The sequence below is a fragment of the Aegilops tauschii genome, chromosome 4, assembly GCF_002575655.3.
Source record: "Aegilops tauschii subsp. strangulata cultivar AL8/78 chromosome 4, Aet v6.0, whole genome shotgun sequence".
In the NCBI taxonomy this organism is placed as follows: domain Eukaryota; kingdom Viridiplantae; phylum Streptophyta; class Magnoliopsida; order Poales; family Poaceae; genus Aegilops; species Aegilops tauschii.
Genome location: NC_053038.3, coordinates 399,461,977 through 399,470,142, shown reverse-complemented (window position 1 = coordinate 399,470,142; position 8,166 = coordinate 399,461,977).

The window sequence follows — 8,166 nt, the reverse complement described above, 5'->3', positions numbered from 1 at the left end:
TAAACAGCAAGACATGATCGTTCATAAGAAGTCTTGCTACACCACCGAAACGCACCCATCTATAGTGCTCAGACTCTCGTGATCCAGACGAGAATGACATTCTAAATAGAGGCAACTATTACATAGTAAGAGTGACATAGATGAGGATGACCAAATGACAAGGAATATGCAAAAAAAAGAGAGAACTTCCCATCCAGAACAAGCAGCAAAGACAACAAGTCATTCAAAGAGGGATGATCCAACACCATCATAATTTGCAACCCCGGTTCAGCCACCAGTAATCCGGAGACACCAGTACTCCACCCTTTTTACGCAATAGCCCGATTACCTATCAACCTGAAGGCTTGAACCACATCACTGCCTGTCGGACTCGACACATCCAAGGATCAAAGTTAATCCAGATGCCTTTGTCATTCTCACCTTCTTTTGGTTGCAGGCTATATCGTTGACAATCAGGGGAGTTTGCTCCCAAACTCCTAGGGCTCGCCGTGTAGACACAGTTTTCCATAGCAAACAGAGCCCCTCTGCCATCAAGGTCCTTGCCAATGGTGATCTCCTGGTTAATCGGATAATTGAGTCCGAGAAACAGAGAGTGTGAACCAAGGCTGTTTACCCGCCTCCAACTCAAAAATCCTGAAGGCCCCAACAAGCTGGTATCCTGCTCATAGACGTAACAGTCACTGTCCGGATACTCACGTATTTCACGATGCTTGCATACAGTGGGGTTTTTGCAATATAACTTTTCCGGCTCATGTGTCTGAATGATCATCAGTCTTTTGCCGTCATCTGATCGAGCAAGGAACCAGTTGTGCTTCCCTGTGTTTGGCAAAGGTGGTGTGATTACAAGGGGTAGTAATTGTAGGGACACTGCATCATACCAAAAAGGACAGGCATTGTTAATGTAAGATCAGCATTGTTCAGAGTATGAGTAGGATAATGCAAGAAACAACATTGATATGTCCCTGTTGGAACTGGGAGGAAAATACAGGGAAATGTATACTGGGTTCGAAAATATAGAAGTGCCATGCATGGTTATGCTCATGTTATCTCACAATTGATTCTTCACAGGCAACTACCATGTCATGCATGTTATGTAATCATGTTCTGTCCTCACAAACAAATTCTTCAAGGAAACTAACAGACCATGCATTGTTGTATACTCATGTTCTGTGGGCAACATTTTTGTGAGCATATTATTCTAGCCATTGATTGCTGAAGGGCGAACATAGGTATGTACACATGGTAAGCACTACATGATTTCACTACTTCCAAATATAGACTTCTCCATATGCACATTTACTTCCCTAATGTATGGTTAGATGAAACCAACAGTGTGATGCATGTTTATACATCATGTAAATGAGGAAACTAACATGGCCATTGATACACACTCATATTTAGTAGTATATAGATTACTATAAAATAAGGAGAATATCAATATCTTCCTAACCGTTTGATTATTCAGGGGTACGAATTGGCTGTAATGACATGGTCACACTCGCATGAATTAACTCATTCCAAATACAGCTGATTTATGGCGTCTCTAATACATTGCCATAGTTCTACTCAAATTCTGCTCAAACAAGGATATGTCAATCGTCACAAAAAGTTCAAACAGTGTCATGGCGTCATCATTAACATCAGACGGAAACAACTTACACGCGCCGTCCCAGCAATACGTGGTGCCATCTGCTTTGTTGATCGCACATGATGCATTGTGTTCAATAGCATCACAGAAGTGTGTATCAGCTTTGACGACGATCCACTGTGAGCTGAGCTGTCTCCAGCTAACGAAGGCACCGGCGGAAAGATAGGCGAGTCCCTTGTCGAAAAAGGAAATTAGCTTGAAGTCTGTGTAATCCGCATGTCGTGTGGGCACTTGGCAGATTACAATCTTCTGCAAAACAAGGTGCATCCAACTGATGACATAATCTAGATGACTTGGACCGCGACGGAAAAACTATATATCATCCAACGGAGGAAGGATAATCTCATGGGAGGTCTGGAAGTTCACGAGCACCAACTTTTTCCCGTCTTCTCTGACGGCAGCCATCCAGTGGGAGTTGATGCCGACCCAGTACATACCTGCAAGAAGTTTCGGGCGATGGTGATCGGATCGAAGTCGACGGAAATGATGTATGGCGACCCACTACATACCTACAAAGAAGTTTCGACTAATGGAGGTCGGATTGTAGTCGAGGGGCATCATGTACGCCTCCGTATCATGGTGAGCAAATCTTGCAAGACCAGATAGCAGCAAGCAGGGTGTCTTGAAAAGCTTAGGCCTCGATTCGATGATGGTCGTGTGCATACCCCTCAAGCATGCAGCCAGCCGCAGGGCGCTCAACATATCCATACACGAACAACAGAGGTCGAGGACATCACTGGGGAGATTGCTCCAATCGCAGATCATATGGATGCTGCGCGGTTCGCATTTGGCCATGGTGGAGTTTGGAAGGTGGGGTCTTCGGGGCCTTGATTTACCGAGGAGAAGGCTCTCGGTGTTGGAGCGGCTAGCGAGGGAATAGTGGTACTGGGTGAGGCGAGTGAGGCGAGGGTACGCGGGGGCACAGTGAGATGATGAAGAGTGACCTCAGGATCTCCGGCGAGACGAAGATGGAGATGGAGTGGTGCTAGGGGAGAGGGAGACGAGGCGAGGCATGCTATACAACGGCGGTGACAATGACTGCACGGTGCACAAGGTGAGTCTGACTTTGGTAACCCGGACATGCCGCCTGGAGTGGTGTCACCTCGGGTGCAGGGTCTTGACACTTCACTTTGAGGACCGGATGAATAATAGTATTTTGACCATCAAGTGTACCACAGTTGTACTACTAGTAGTAGTAGTAGTAGTAGTAGTAGTAGTAGGAACATGAGTAGTACTCCCATGCTAGCATGCCTCTGGGTTCACTTCATCCTCCAGGTATCATCCATATTGCGAGCAGAACCAAATTCTCGTGCATGCGGAAGTGCGAAGAAGGACTTTTCCTTTTTGAGGATAACCGCATATTCCTTAACTAGAGAATGTTGGGTCTCCCACGCACGCGCCAATATCCATCCGAACCAGCTATGACACACTTTTTATCTGTTTGCATAGGTCCCACCTGTCAGGAGGGGTGCAGAAATAAAAAGGAGTCATAAAATGTCTCGCCACGGTGATTCGGAAGAGTGACCTCAACTAGCCAGTGGCACATGTAGCGCTAGAAGGATGGGCACGTACAGGGACAGGTACCACTCCTCAGTCTACCCGCGTAGTCTTTTCGTTTAGTCTACCTAGCCATCTAATCAACTGCCTGCAGGCCACTTCTCCCATTTACTTCTCCATCGGGAACCGATTTTCCTCGGCTTCTTCACTACTCCTTCATCTTCATTTGCATCCAAACCACACTGCATTCACATTGTTTTAACCTCTTCACATCCTCCTGGAGTAATTCCGAAGCCCCTTTAAATAATCTTCTTCTTCAGTTAGACTAGCCATCTAATCCTAATTCTCCAAACCATAACCCTCCGGTCCAGCGGTTCCAAATGGCGAAAGAAATCCAGATGCAGGTTTTTAGCGTCCAACATGTCCTCGCTGAAGGCTCGTTGACCAAAGTTGCCACAGTCACCGACCACCCAAGGGTTGTCAGGAAGTGGATCAAGAATGTATCCAACTCCCTCCAAAAGGTGGAGATGAAGGTCATCGGTCTCGACACAGAGTACACGGAGCGTGCCACTGGGAAGAACTAACGCGCCGCCGTCCTTCAGCTGTGCCTTGAAGATGATGTTTTGGTGTACCACATCATACATGCACCCTCCATACCAGGTGAGCTTCACGATTTCTTGTCTCGGGAGGACATATAATTTTGTGGGGCAGCCATCGCAGGGGACAAACAGAAGTTGGAGCCATACAACCTTGATTTGAAAAGCATCACTGACGTACAAACCAAAAAAATCCTGTAGAAGATTGTGATAAACCGACACCATCCCTATTCGACGTAGCAAATTTTGTGGTTGGAACAAATCTTCAGAAGGGTGACTAGACGCTGGCATTAAGGTCATCTGGATGGGAGAATTATCCCTTGACGTACGAGCGGATAAAATATGCTGCCCTCGATGCCCGTCTGAGTTTTGAGAGAGCTGCAAGGTCCAGAGAGCTTGTTGCGAAGCCGTCTCCCACAGAAAATGAGAAGAAGAAGAAGAAGAAGAAGAAGATGTTCCACCAGCAGCTAGGCATTATGGATGGATGAACTATTTCCTCTCTTGTAAAAAAAATTATTCCCTCTCTGTGTATATTGATATAGATGGACTATTTCGATGGTGTGCGTGGCTTTGGAACAAGTAGTAGCATGGGTCCGCTTGACTATAAGGAACTATTTATCCGCCTAGCTTTCTCAACTACTCCTTCCAGTGATCGGTATGCAATGCATTTGTCCGTAGACATGACAGCTTGTCCATGGAAGTTCAACTACGGCGACCATCACGTTTCATCCACTGCCACTCGCGATTCCCACAATGCTGCTCCCACCCACGGCACCACGTCCCCCGACGCGCGCCTCACCCCTCTCGGCCGCACCGCAACTCTGGCTTTGTGTGCATGACATGTGGGCCAACTGAAATGCGGCGAGCATCAAGTTTCTACCACAGCCACACGCGATTCCCATGACGCCGCTCGAACCCATGACTCCACACGTCCCCCGACCTGCGGCTCACCCCTCCCGGCCCCACTGCCCCTCTGCCTTCGGGAGCATTACATGTGGACCAGCCACCTATCGGGTCCAGATGTTATTGACTCAAAGGCAGGTGTCGTAAGGCGCTGAAGCTCAGACCCGAGGGCCCCGAGAGGTAAATGTAACTCCTGCGCCAGGCCTTGTGGTGCTACCGCTGCACGAACTCGTGCCAAACTCGAGATTTGTTTCTTTACTATACATGCACGCAACGATTTAATGGACATTGTAATCTCAACATGTGATGGGGAGCTCTAAATTTGAATTTGAAACTTATAAAACGAAAAAATTCAAAACAAATAAACTGGAAGAAAGGGAGTATATCGTAGGATGTGTCCCATACGAAACAAGTCCCCTGGTTTGTCACCGCGAAGATGCGGTTAGAAAGGAGCACAACGTCTTTGTACTCATACGGCAACAAATCGGCCGCAGACAGCATCGTCCACCTTTGACCGCCATGTGCAAGGTTCGTGCTATCTTCTTCAATCTCACCGTTGTTCCATCGTACCAATTCAGGGGGTGGCCCGTTGGATGGCTGATCCCAATGTTGGACAAAGGTTCTACGGGAACGGTGTCACCGTTGTAAATGTTGTGCAAATTGATGTTGGTACCCTCCCGTACATACGCAAGCCAATCTCCACTCGCACCAAGCCTAACCTGTGAAACAGTGGGAAGGGGGAGAATTAGGAAATGGACACGGAAGTAGTCTTTAGAATGCATTTACTATGTGATCAAACTCATCTTACCTGCTCATCGGACAAAATCCGAGTGCCCCTCAACGTCGGCATCTCAAGGGGCGTCAACTTGCAACTACGACCACGCCGCGCTGGAGAGACCCCCAAGGAAACATCCTTGTGCGTTGCACAGAACATCAAGATGCATTTGTATGAGTAGTTTATCTTGTGAGAGAAAAGGATGAACGAGGGAAGGCCTTATTTGCAAATGTGGAGAGGGGTGTAGGTTTCTTTTTGCAAAATTGACACAGTTTCTTCCTATCCATCATATATAAATCAGACGGCCTATATTGCAGGGTGGCAGGCACACCATCATCACCAACTCTGTTTTTTATAAGAGTAGAGACTAGCAAGATGCCCGTGCATTGCACGGAACATCAAGATCTTGTGGGAGAAAAGGATGAACAAGGGAAGGCCTTATCTGCAAATGTGGAGAGGAGTGCGGGTAAATTGTCATAGTTTCCTTTCTATCCGTAGGATATAAATCGGATGGTCTATATTGCAGGATGGCAGGCACACCATCATCGCCAACTCTGCTTTTTATAAGAGGAAGGAAACTATGGCAATTTTGCAAAAAGATACCCACACCCCTCTCCACATTTGCAAATAAGGCCTTCCCACGTTCCTCCTTTTCTCCCACAAGATAAACTACTCATACAAATGCATCTTGATGTTTCGTGCAATGCATGGGCATCTTGCTCATTATGAATAAATAAGAGCAAGTACAATAGAGCTGAGTCAGCTGGCTATAAGAAATAAACTAGTATATTCTTGCTTAGTTGGAGGAAAGAAAAGAGGAGAGAGAAGGTAAGCGGGCTCTTGGTAAAGAGCCAGCTCTAGCACGTGCTCCTAGGCACTTTGTGAGAGTGAAAGGTGGGCCATATAATGAAAAAGTAGTACACTCTTCTAATCAACTATTGTACATATTGCCTATAAGATGGACTATATATGACATAGCAATGGCTTATAGCCAGCAGTTGGCTATGCTATTAACCATGCTCTAACACACCAAATTTCTTAGCTTCCATGCTACAGCTAGATCTTCCCCTCGTTTCTGTTTTCCAACCCGCCGACGGGCGGGGTGTGGTTTGCCAATAGTTGGTTTGCTCAACGGTGGTCCCACATGAAAGTGAAAATGCTAGGCAACACGCCTTCCCTAGCTATGTGGCGTGCCGGACGGGCCGTGGAGTACACCCGATTCCCGGGCGTGTGGGGGTGCGACGTGAACGCGGCAGGCTTTTTCCTTTTACTGGCAATGTGCCCGTGTGTTGCGAGGGATCCAAAGTAGTAGAATAGTAGTACTTGTTCACAAACTTGAAAGAAATCACTCTTGTTTTGATATACTCCTGATATATTACTTTTCACTCAAAATATATTTCTCAGACTGTTTTGATGAGATGAGGGAGGGATGTGGTTGCTTTCAAGATAATAAGGGGTTTTCTGCAAATTGGAGCAGAGAAGTGGGCTATTGTTGCAAAAATGCTACCACTTACCTCACAGCCGTTAGATGCAGATCTAATGGTCAGAAACAACGGATGGCAGACACACCACCATCACCAACTGAGTCTTTTATAGGAGTAGAAGTAGAGAAAAATGTATAAATTGTAACATTTGGTTCTGCTCCTTGGCACGATCGATAGATAGAAATAACGATTGGAAATGCTAGGGCGGGGCTATTTCCACCAGATAAGCAGGGTACGTAGTAGCTAGGTTGGCGCATCGTCGGTTTGGTCACATGCGGTCCGACATGTTCTAGTGTTTCTAGCAAGATGCCCGTGCGTTGCACGAAGTTGATGGAAAAGGTAAGCACAACTTATAAATTGACGGATGGAGTACTAGTTACAGTGATGCATATAGTTAAGCAAAGGGATCGCACATGTTGGTACTGACTGGAACGAGAATGCAATAGCACAATAAGAATTAAGGCCACGATGAAGCGATCGCAGTGGTGGTTACAGGAGGCAAGAAGAAAGATGCATCCATCAATGTACGACCTCCTCCTCCTCAACTTAGTGTCCCGGGCCACCGACCGGCGGCTAAGGAGCGGCAACTTTTGTGGCGAGGTCAAGGTGCTTCTCAACAAAGGCATCCAAGGCCTCCAGCCGGTTGAGGAAGGCCAACGTCGGAGCGTCCTCAATGACCTTGTAGATACCTATGTACACAATTTGCTCGTACATGTGGATGTGTAGGTCGACAAATTCTTGGAGGGCGAGGCGCCTCATGGCGAGCGCGACCTCCAGGTGGACATTCTTCGTGGCGTCGGCGGGCAGTCGCAGGGCCACCAGTGCTTGAAAGAGGTTCCCGCCATGGAGGCCGATTAGGGTGGCCCGCAATGAGGAGCTCGGGCGTGCGGGCTGGAGGAGTACGGCGATGTCGCCCGCGAGCTTCTTGAGGACGGTGAACTTGTTGGTGGTGGAAACGATCATCTGGTCCAACTGAGAGTCGTAGTTGACGTCGACGACGGCCATCCACTAGCCAGTCGCGAACACCGTCTGGAGACGATGCTCGGCGCCATGCTGCAGGCCGGCATCATGGACCATCTGGCACAGCCGCTGGCCGCTCGCGCGCATCGCCGCCATGGGTCTGAAGTGAGGACTTTTGCGCTTAGTGTAGGTGCTTAGGCAAATGCTTAGGTGCGTACGATGTGGCAGATGCATTGGAATGGAGGGGCGCCTTTATATGAGTGCAAACTGCGTTGCATTCACATCGTGCAACCTCTTTTCCCG